We start from the raw sequence: 11,490 nt of genomic DNA, 5'->3' as shown, positions 1-11,490 counted from the left end.
GCTCTATCATCACCACCAACTCAATCTCTGCCGTTAACTTCTTCCAGCCCCTTAATGATATCTTCCCTTGGGATGACATTTCGCAATTGCGAGCATCAGCTCAACCTTCAATTCAACTGTCACCACACACTCTGCTCAGCGATGTGATTAACTCGGCGATGTGTTTTGCCCATTTTCAGCAGCCGCTCAGCAGCTTCCCCATACGCACAGCCGTGCTGGATCGAAGCGAAAACGAAGACCTCGACAGCTGGCAGCCGGCTTATCTTGCATCACAACCGGAGTGGGATCTGTTCTTGCGCATCGATCATTCCTTGCCTACGAGAGCAAACGTAACGTAAGTAACAACCCCTTGGCGTAGTGCCCCTGATTCAAACTTCTCGCAACATATTTCGTTACCAATCCATCAGTAGGGGTTCAAAAACGGTGCACACAGTAGTCACCGTCGACTGCTAGACGTCTCAGTACAGACGTCCGCCAGATTGGAATCTGGCGTTGACGCGACCGCAGTCGATCTACTCTGCGCTATCTCTTCACATGTGATGTGTATTCCGATGATGCTCCTGACACCGTTAGTAACAGCCGGGACAAAAAAAATGGAAACAGGAAATGCACGGTGACAGAGCACGGTGAGCGCATCCCGCGGCATGCGTTAATGGCTCGTCGTTGTCGTCGTCGGCGGTAACAAGATTCTAGAGAACGAATCATGCGATAAGCGAATGGTCTACAAAGTCAATAAGAGGAAAGATCCCAGTCTGTGCTACTGCACTTTGCACACTGACGCGTCGCAGCATAAATATTCATGACCGATAAAAGGCTATTAATTGGCGACCTGTTTGACGTCGGCCAGTAGTAGATCGAAGCGAACTCGGCCTCAACACTGCGCCAACTAGCGACGATGCGTAGCTAAGCGATTCCGTGGCTCGATTGTGTTTTTTTTTACATTCTAACGCAGCGCGAGCACGTACGCCCAGTTCTGGCAAATGATCAACGCCGTACGTGCGCAAAAAAAAAAACTCAACTTCTTTGGCATTCGCTAGTCTCTAGTCCAGTCGTCTGGGGTTGCCTTTTCCCGGGGCACTGGATGCCACCTACGTAAAAGGTGCGCAAGCTAGCGATGCGTGTGAACAATTGATGTTTGCGCTGTTGCTTTTGGGATGGGCAAGCGCTTAATGAGAATTGATCATGTTTGCCTACGCCAGTGATCCCGGGAAGGAGGAACAGGTTCCAAGGAATGCTGGCCCCTGACCATGGCCCTGGTCCGGTCGATTGTTGTTTGCTGCAGCCATTGGCCAGCCAGCAGAAAGACGAATTCGGTGCGAAACAACTCATGCGAGTGCGATGTTTGCCAACAAATAATACCATATCCAATTTCATGCCTCGACACATGCCGTTTGTGTCTAGCACCAGCACCAGCGATCCTTTGGCCAACGAATGGCAACTGAGAAGGTCACTTGCAAAGCGCTGCAGCTGCAGCAGCTCCTTCGTCTCGACATTCAACGCGCCTGTGGACCATCCTCTTGGCTGCTTATCTACAGCGTACAGCGCCAACGTAATCGACTTCTCTAAATCCCATAAATTGTTTTTGCTCCCTCCCGTTCCCTCCAAACGGTGCTTCCCAACAACGGTGAACTGGAAAAACTGGCCAGCAAGCAAGTTTCCTTACCCTTTTCTCGTTGGCCGTTTCTTTGCTCCTCGCTCCCTTGGCGCGCGCGCTCAACAGGAAAGCAAATCAAATGTCCGTTCGTCCGGTGCATGGCCAGCACCTAGCGGACTGGAGGATTACATCCCTCATCCCTCGCTGGCGTGGAATGATCTCTTCTTCAGCCTTCAGACGTCGCACGGGGTCGCACACAGACGTCGAGAGTCAGCAACCTCTCTCTCTGTCTCTCTGTCGAGACCGACCAGGGGAGCCCGTATCATACCGGCCACCGGTATGGTTCAGGGGTGAGCGCGCGCGCACGCAGGATGGATGGATAGATGCCCCTCACTCCAGGGGGGACTCCAGAGCCCGAGCAGACGCAATTTTTCCTACCACTTCCACCCAACCCCTACAAGGTGCGTGGATTCACAGGAAAAGCGCTCGGCAGTAAAATTGATTTATTGTTTCACCGTTCACCACCGTCACCGGTCGCGATCAACGGTCAGCCGGTCTCTGGTAGCACCCGATGTCCGGCAAAGGGTTGCAGGCGGGGTGCGCTTTTATTTGTTTTCCAATTACGCCCTTTCCGCGATGATGCTTGCCAGACAGGCAAAAGGCAAAAGAGGATGAAAGGCTGGCTGTGCCAGGCTGGTGCTGGTGGCCCAGGAGTGGAGTGATTGGACTGCGTCCGCGATGGGCACGGGTCAGCGCTGCAAGATTGGATGCAGCACCGGTGGAGATGGGTCGTTAATTTCTTAATTTATTCGCGCGAATTGGCCACCATTTTTGCTGCCAGTGAGAGGGCGTGTGTTTGGACTGACCTTCCGTGCCCGTATTGCTGTGGCGGAGGCTCCAGCGCACTCCTGATCATCTCCTGTTAACGTCTTCATCTGTCCATTGTTGGTGATGACGCCATGGTTGAATCATGTTGAGTAATGAGAGCATAACCACCAGTGCATCCGGAAACAGGTAGTCACAACGTTGGTTTTTTTTTATCATTTGTCTGACGGATATGACGTGCCCTAGTGATCAGTTATCGCATCTCTGCGTACGTGCTGTCTGGTGACACGGTGATTATGCTGCGATCGCTTATCAATGCGAGTGCATCAGCGTCAGTCAGCCCATATTTTACCATTTTTACCCGGCACAAAAACGGAAGTCAAACACCCGTTAACGTCCGCTTGTTCCGCTAAACGATTAGCAATTATCCCGCCTCGGAGCATGATCGTGAACAAGCTTACATCCGCCCATCGACCGGATCCCAGCGATCGGAATCGCCTTACCCCTCGAGGTAATCGGTGTCGTTCACACAACGCTCAAGCTTCTGATCCGCTTCTCGTGCGTCCTTCCTTCCGGAAATGGCCAGTCCGAACCGAGAGACACGAAAGATATTGTGGAAGATGGCGATCGCGTACGCCGTTCTCGCACAAATGGCAACCACATTCCGTGGGTTCCGTAAGTGGGCAAAGCTCTAAAAATCGATCGACAAAACGTCAAACGCACGGTTGGTGATGTTAAGCCCATTTGGCACAAACATGCAAAAACGCCATTAAGCCGTTCGCCAGGCATTTTGTTGAGCCCTGGTGTCCGTGTCCCACGGTGTGAAGGTTTTGCAATTTTGTGTCCATTGCGTCCGAGACAGGGGTGCCCGCTGGTGCGGTGATGGTGCTGTGGAAGTGAAACAATAATATCGTAACATTACATAAAGTATGATCCGACCATTCCCTTCCCTCTGGGCTCAACTCGCTAGATGATCGCGTGAACGATTCCTTCGATCTAGGCGAACGAACGGGATCGAGTCCGGACCAGGACCGGACGGAGGGCAGGACGAACAGGCACCACACATTCTCACATATTGACAACGATCGAGTGCGATCGCGTTGCGTACCTCGTTGCTTTTTTTTTATTTTATTTTTACTCGTTGCTCGTTGCATCGTCCTCTTCCTGGTAATCTCCGGCCCCCGGTAACAATAAAACAAAGAAGGAAGGAACCGAGTGGCCGTGGCCGAGACCGAGAAACCGGACCAGATTTATCGTCCCTCGGGATCTCGTCCATGTTCTCGTCGTCGTCGTCGTCGTCGGAAGTGCCTCGTGGCCTCGTTGCCCCATGGAGCCGGTTCCATTCGGTTTGACCGTTCGAAATCGGATCCTCGGCACGTTCTCGTCTATGAGAGTATGTGCACCGCTTCCCTCGGCGTCCCCTTCATCCCAAGGGACGGATAATTTAATTTACATAATGGCTTCGCGATCGCGGGTGGATATGAAGGCGACCGACGCGCCCGGTGATACAATTTAGTGTGGCCGCTGGATGGCGTTATGGGATGGGAGGACCGCCATTTCAATCCGCGGCAAACGGCGATGCAAGTGAAGGCCACACGGCCACACGGGGGGAGACGGAGGCAGCCGACGATCATTACATAAACGAGCGCACGCGAGGACGTCCGCGATCTGCAGCCAGCTTTAGCTTCTTCGTGGATTGAAATATCGATCTAGGGCAACATAATTTGTACGCGAAGTGCGGTGTGCGGTGTGTGGGAGCACCACCTCGTAGGAGGATAACAGGTAACAGGATCTGCGTATGGGCCAGGGATGTCTAAATAGCTGCAGCTGCAATCTCTCTCCACAAGCCAGCCAGCCAGCCGGCGAGATCTCGTTGCTATCTTTTGGCGTGTCGTTTCTAAGCGGCGATCGCGGCGAAAGATGTTATTGACATCACGGGAGAAGGAGGGAACGGATTGCGGATAGCATTGAACTTGGCTCAAATCTGGTTTTATCAACCACGGAGACCACGTTGGTGGTGGTGGCCGCTGCGACGCCCGAACCGGTGCGAACCCCCTTTTGATTGAAGTCGCAAACAGTCGAGATGCATCGCATGCAACGGGGGATTGTTTTTTGCCCACCTTCCCCTTGCTCCTCTTTTTCTTCTTCTACCTTTTCTATCTCTCTCCCCGCCGTGTGCTGCCCAGTTATCATCTAGGCAAAAGGATGTGCGCTGAGATGGTTGTACAAAGATGGAACTTGTTTCACAAAACTCGTTGCACTTGTTGTCGAACGAAGGGCGACCCCCGGAATGGGGGGAAACGGAGAGTGGTGCGGAAAGTGCGTTCCATTCGCTCTGCGGGGCCCGTTAGCAAACATGATGTGCATGTGGATAGCATGTGAATGAAGAAGTGGATAGGCCGGAGATGGGAGGAGACGAGACGGGAGAGCCAGGAGAGCTTTAAAGCAACCGAGCAACCGAGAGGTGATGAAGAAATGGTTTGATCAGATCGGGCGACAGCCATTAAAAGAAAATACTTTTAAAACGGCTTTTTATTAGGAAAACCATCACCAGGAACCCTCCCTCTGCCCCTTTCTTTCACCTCGTTAAGTACTCAATTCGTTATGCGATTTCCTATCGGCGTCCCTCTGGTGCCGTACGAATGAAGATGCAGCTCGGAGTTCGCTTCCCGCCGGGGTTCGTCGCTTTTATAGATGCGCTCGCATTGAAGTCTTTTGAACACTGACGGGTCAAACGAGAGGCACAGAGCGATCGCACAGCGTGGTTTCTTTTTTTTGCATTTTTGATGCAAAATCGTACTCTCCCTAGAAAGTGACATATGCCGATCGTTTAGAGAGCAAGGAAGGGAGCACCACAGAGAGCCTTTTCTATTTTATTTCCCATAAAAAAAAACCACCAACAACCGCCATCGCATGTGTTAAAGGGAGTGCAGTGCACCTTTTAGAGAGCACGTTAGACGTTGTGTTTAATCGCCATTTCGCTACGATCGGCGCTATAAAGATGGAACCATTTTATTATACCCTGCCATCACTGTGCAGGGTACGAGATTTCCACTTCCAATGTTACGTGCGTGCGTGCTCTATCTTATCAAAATCATAAACTGCTGGATCAATCATACAATCGATCGATAAATTGAGTGATTTATGCTGATTGCAAGGCGCATTACTCAGCGCTAGCGCGTCATTAGAATCTCGGCGGTCGGCGGGAAGGCGGCACACCGAACCAGGTGAACCGGTTCGCCAGAATGATGATGCTGCTGTTGCTGCTGCTGCTGCTGCCAACGAATCAGTCTGTACGGTCTACGGCACGGGGGCACTGGCACCATCATCCGGCTAGACCTGTAATGATAATAATAATCAGCTTGCTGATCGTAGCACGGGTAGCACCCCTCCGGATTCAGCTCCGTTCGGGCTCGCCAGCACGTCGATCTCGTCTCAAAATTTCCACCACTTGCTCTTCTCTTGCGCCTCCACGATCGGTCGTTCTGCTTCGACGGCTCTGTAGCACCTGTACCTGTTCCACCTGATCGTTTCGCTCCGAGAGCGAGCGACGCCAAAGGACCCCTCATCAAACCGAATCGGTTTACGATGCCTCTGTGCGCCTGTGCGTCTGTGCGTGGTAGTTCGCTGGTGGATCTAGATAATCAGACACAATTACCAACAATACCTTTCAATGAATCGCTCAAATTACCGCCATTCGGTAGTCATTTGGTTCGTTGTAGTTGGTGCTAGAGGTAGCTGGTCTGCTGGCAAACGTTCTTCTAGGTAGCTTCCACTGGTAGCCAGCAACCCGTACGCCCCGTACCCCGTAGAACACCGAGTACCGAGCTGCCAATTGCTAGCCATTTGGCGGCCGAGAATGGATTATCGGCTCGGTAAATAGTACCACCGAGCTACCACCAAACGCACCCGTCCAACGTAGCGGGGTTTACGGTTTATATTGCCTGGATTAGATCGCGCGGTCGATCGGACGGAAGGAAGGGAATGATCTTCGCACGGTCTTGGTCGGCTGCCTTGCTAAGGTGACGATAATCGTAAAGCCGAGAAACAGCGAGTCCGAGAACCGGGAAACAACTAATTTGCTTGCCTTCTTTCAGCAGTTGGGGCGTTGATGATCCGGGCGGAGTGGCATATAAAGCGACCACGATCTCTGGGATAATGTTGAGGATTATGCCGTCAATCGGTGCGGCTCGAAACCGGGCCTATTTACGCCCCGGCGAGCAAATTGCAGCTGTCACCATGATCGTACAGTTTATGAAACCACAAGTTGGCGCGCTTTGAAGATGCAAATGTGCCGATGCAGTAGTAGCACCTGGACCTTCTGCGTTCTATCGGATCTCGGAAACGATGTGCTGTTCCGGTATTCGATGTTCTCGATGCACTTCTCGGTGTACGCGCGCAGTAGCAAGTGTTGTGGTGGTTGAGGATCCCTCAAGCGGCCCTTTGAGATCTAACAGGGGAGCTGATGCTGAGAGTGAGTTCGCACCACACTCCACCATGTTGCTGCACGCCCGGGAGTTCAATACTCATCAAGTGGTCAAGGGTCGAGCGCCTCGAGTGCTAAAGAACGGTTACGGTTCCTGGGAAGCTGCGTAAGAGGAGTGCCATACGCTCGCCACAAATCCACGCTTCTCGAGGGTAGCTAATTAGATAGAGGAACGGGGGATGAGATGAGAGAACTATGTAACGACATCATACAGCGTAAACGATGAACCGGAAAGGTTACCGAGGGCTTATCACAGAGCGGAGCTCCAAGAAGTGGCAGGATAGTAAAGAAGAAGGCTCAAAGTCTGAGCCAGTCAGCCAGCCAGCATTTTCCACGGAGAAGTGCCTTATGACATACTTAGCGAGCCACTTAACAAGCGACCAAAGGGGCCACTCCATCGTCATCGAGGGCGCAGAACCCCCAAGCACCCCCCACCAGATTGGCCGCACCAAATTGACTCATCACCTTCATCCCGCATCAATGGCATCAAGTGGCTGCGGTGATGGAGTGACGTTTTCACGCTGACGCATGAAAAACACACCCAGAATGTGGTGAGGCGAAAGTTGTTTGTTCGGTGAAATGTCGATCCGCTTCAACAGCGTCTGATGATCGTCATTTACATACAAACGACAGTTTTAAGCGTTCATCGTTTGGTCGATCGATCGATCTATTGTTCACTGAATATAAGGGCGTACCCTGATGAGCCTGAAACATCGCGCTGAAGTCGATTGTTTTCCTGGCGCTGGCACGATTAGCTCGCTGACTAGGACATCGTTCGATCGCTGCTCGAGTGCGTGTGCGACCTCGATTCGACCGGTCGCTAATCAACGTCACTTGTGCGTCCGACCGGAGTTCAAGTTCCTCCCCTCCCCCAACATGGAAGCACCCTCAAAGGTGCTCCAAATACACAGGAAGGATCAGCGCGTGTCCGCTTTACGCATTCCATCCCGGGATCAGCTTGCGCACGATGCTCCGGAATGAACTTGTATTGCCAACCGACCGGCACGTGGCTGCTTTGCCCTGGAATGGAATGCTGCGCGCGGATTCGTTGCTCATTTGCATACACACGGGGATGGCGCTCGCTAACAAATTGATAAAGAGCAAGTCGTGACGCTACCCAAAAAGGGCTACCGAGTCCACCGAGGCGGCGTTCTGCTACAAATTAACCTAATAGGAGGTTCGCCAGTTCGCGGGACGGAGGTCCTTTTGCGAGTGCAGAGCACGCAACGCATACCGTGCGCGCCATTCCTTGCTGTTGCATCTTGTTGTGTTGTGGAATTTCGGAGCATGGCGGCTGCATTCAGCTGTAATGTAAGTAAGCTTGCTATCAAGCCTCCATCAAACGACTTAGCGAATGGTCAGCGACATTTCGCGACATTACGGCCACTGCGGCGAGTTCCCTTTTTCCTAGCATTGCGATGGCCTGCTGGTGTGGCATGGCGTGGTGAAAAACAAATGAAAAACGATTCCTTTGCGCGCAGATCGCGTTCCAGGCGAACACTCTCTGTGGGATCGAGGGATCTTCATTAGGGTTCCTAACGGACGGTCTGGAAAGGGGCTTAGGAATTCAATAAGTTCTCGTCGATGAGCCGCGATCGTCGTCGTCGGTCACCACGTCGACGTGCAGACCAGATTTGGAGCGATAGTAGGACACCAACCAACCGGTAAATCGAGAACTGCTGCTGCTACTCGATTACTCCCGGGGCGTAAATGCATCGAAGCGGGTCCTCCAGGGTAGGAAACAAACGGGAATAAACGGACCAAATGGCCACCATAACGCGAAGATGGCTCCCCACTGAGCTGCCGGTGGGCTAAGGCTAATACCACCAAAAGGGTAAAAAAGGCGGAGGAACAAACGAGTGTTACACTGGAGCTGCTAGGTGATGCTTGTGCTCGCAAAAAAAAAAGAATCAGGTTGCAGTAGAGAGAGAAATAGCCTATGCTACCCAACCTGTTCGTCTGCAACCTGCTTGTGAGCTTCCCGCAGTTTTCTCGTGCCTCTATCGGGGATCCCAAAGGAGGAATCTTGAAGAAGCGACGCACAAGCAGCAGCAGCAACAGCACCGTGAGCCTTCGCTACAGTACCGATGATATCATACTGCGGTAATTGTTTGAGATTAGGAAAGTTCGATACGCGAGGTCGACGCGAGAAGCCGAGGAGGTTCGCGGTCCGCGGTCCCGTCTTCTCTCTGTACGCGGATAATTATCGATCGCGGCATGTTCCGCATGTGTCGGCACATACACCATAAAGCCAAGCCGCGCTCGATCGTTCGCTCGCTCCGCAATTCAATCGCCACGCCGAGCATCCAATATTCTACGTGTGCTGCGCTACCTCGCCATTATTATCGGTAGGTAGATCGTCGACGACGGTCGATGGTGGTGATTTGACTCGTGGATGCGCTCGCGCGACGCATCGGACGCATGCCAAGTTGGCGATTTAGTGATCTTCATCTTTCAATAAACTTTTCCTGCGCTAAACATAGGTCTCCGGTTCGGAAGGGGTGTGCGCAGTTTCGTGTTCGCGTCATAAATTCGTTCACGTAAACGGTGCAATCAGCGAGCGCGATCGTACGCTCGTGGAAGCTTATTTTATCGCCAATATCGCGTCGAGCGTCGAACAGCTTAACTGTCATAAAGGGGGAGGGGGAACTCCTGGAAAATCACTCGAGTGTGGTACCTTTTAAAGTGCTATAAAATGGTACATGAGAAGCGCTCTTTGGTGTCCAAGGGTAACAAAGTCAAAAGATTCGTTCTCGCTAGCATTCAAATCAATCTCTATAAGCACCTCCAACAATGCTTGTTTGATGTACTCGCGAGGAGGATCGCCAAATGCATTCTTCCGATAACTGTAGATCACCATTCCGTTCCGATCGCCACGTCTGCTATTGGTTCCGGATTGTTGTTGTTGGAAAAGCGACAAAGAGTCCATGTCAACCAAGTGGAATGATTCACAATTAATACCAATTACGGTTAATTACGTCCGTACGACATAACTGCGGGATCTAACGGGACCTTACCAAGCGATTCCGATCGACCACCAGACACCACGATGTCCCCTTACTTTGTCTCATCGGCTAGTTGATTCGCACACGCCCGAAGAATCCAAAACGGATTCGTCCAGCGATCGGCGATTGGACAAAGTCGGAAACGAAGAAAAACAAATCTGCAACCAACGGTGCGAAACTGTGCGACTGCGGCGTGAGGTGGTCAACGCACTGTCACCAGCCCCGATGATTGACTGACGACTGTCTGGGTGGCTGGCTGGCTGGAAGAAGAAGGTTAGGATGGATTAGATATAGGTCCGTTTCGTTGTTTCAGTCAGGTGATCGGTCCGATCGGTACAACAAATGTGTAACCGGGTCTGCGGGTGGTCTGCTCTGCTCGTCTGCGTCTGCGTGGATCATAGAACGACCGACCGTGCCGATAGAACCAGTTCGGAGTGTGTCCCCATTTTGAGCTAATTAATTTTATTCAGAAAAGGCATCATAAAACGGTGGCCAGCGAATGTGTGTGCAGAAATGGAGCCAACAACTGGTACCAGTTGCCAGTACTTCTCTTCTTCTTGCTCTTCTTCTCGTCCTCCTCCTGTGGTCACCTTGCTGCCGGAGGTGCTGGTGTTTACCGACGTTAATGTTCGTCCCTTTAACGTTAGCTTGGTGTGCCGTGGCCTCGCCTACAACGGGAACTGCAAGGCCGACCGGGAGCGAGTTGACTTAATTATAGAAACTAGCTGTTTAATACGTTCTTCTTATCGACGTTCGCCGCCAGGCTGATGGGTAGCACCCGTCCCGTCCTCGTCCCCGTCGAAGGACACATTTTTTCATAATTGTCCTCGGGAAATTGCTAGATGGCTCTCTGATCCGACAGGGGCCTCGCGACAGACTCCGGAATGCAAAAATATGCATCTCGGACGCAGGCAATCATGGAAGGCAGGCCCTTGGATAGGAATTTCTAATTGCTGCTCATGCGCGTCTCCGATCGATGATTACCGGCCCTCACCCTTTCACCTCACCAATCAGCGGGCTCACCAATCAGCGAGCTCAGGGGTTGAGGGCAATTTGCGCTGCATATCATATCCGAAAGGCGCTGAGCAGTGATCGGTAATTTAATGCAAGCGATCGATCACCATATATGGTACACCGGTTCCGATCCGATCAATTCAGGGCAACACCAGCGCTGCGAACGTTTAGTGGCAGCTTCCTGTTCCGGTCGCAAACAAAATGCACAGATCCTTCGAGGTCGAGGCCACTTGTCGCGGCCTTCGCGTACAGGTTGACGAGCCGGCATCGCGCGCTGTCGTCATGCGCCTTGACATGCCAGACAATTCTATCACCTTTTATGGTGGCCATTAAGTTACGTTCGTTGCGCACAAGCAGAGCAGCGCTGGAGTGTGGAAATGAAGAAATTATGCTGGAGCACCTCCTGACTAGCCTGCTCCAGACTAAATGGCACTAAAACGAAAGGTAGTGACGTGATGGTTATGTTCAACTGTTTTATGTTTTACAGCATGAGCATTCACCTCATCATCGTGCACTGATTAAGTGGCAATTCCTTCCCTGTTCGACTGCTGTGTGGACACTGCAGC

The sequence above is a fragment of the Anopheles aquasalis genome, chromosome 3, assembly GCF_943734665.1.
Source record: "Anopheles aquasalis chromosome 3, idAnoAquaMG_Q_19, whole genome shotgun sequence".
Taxonomy (NCBI): domain Eukaryota; kingdom Metazoa; phylum Arthropoda; class Insecta; order Diptera; family Culicidae; genus Anopheles; species Anopheles aquasalis.
Note: the sequence above shows the minus strand (reverse complement) of the source record.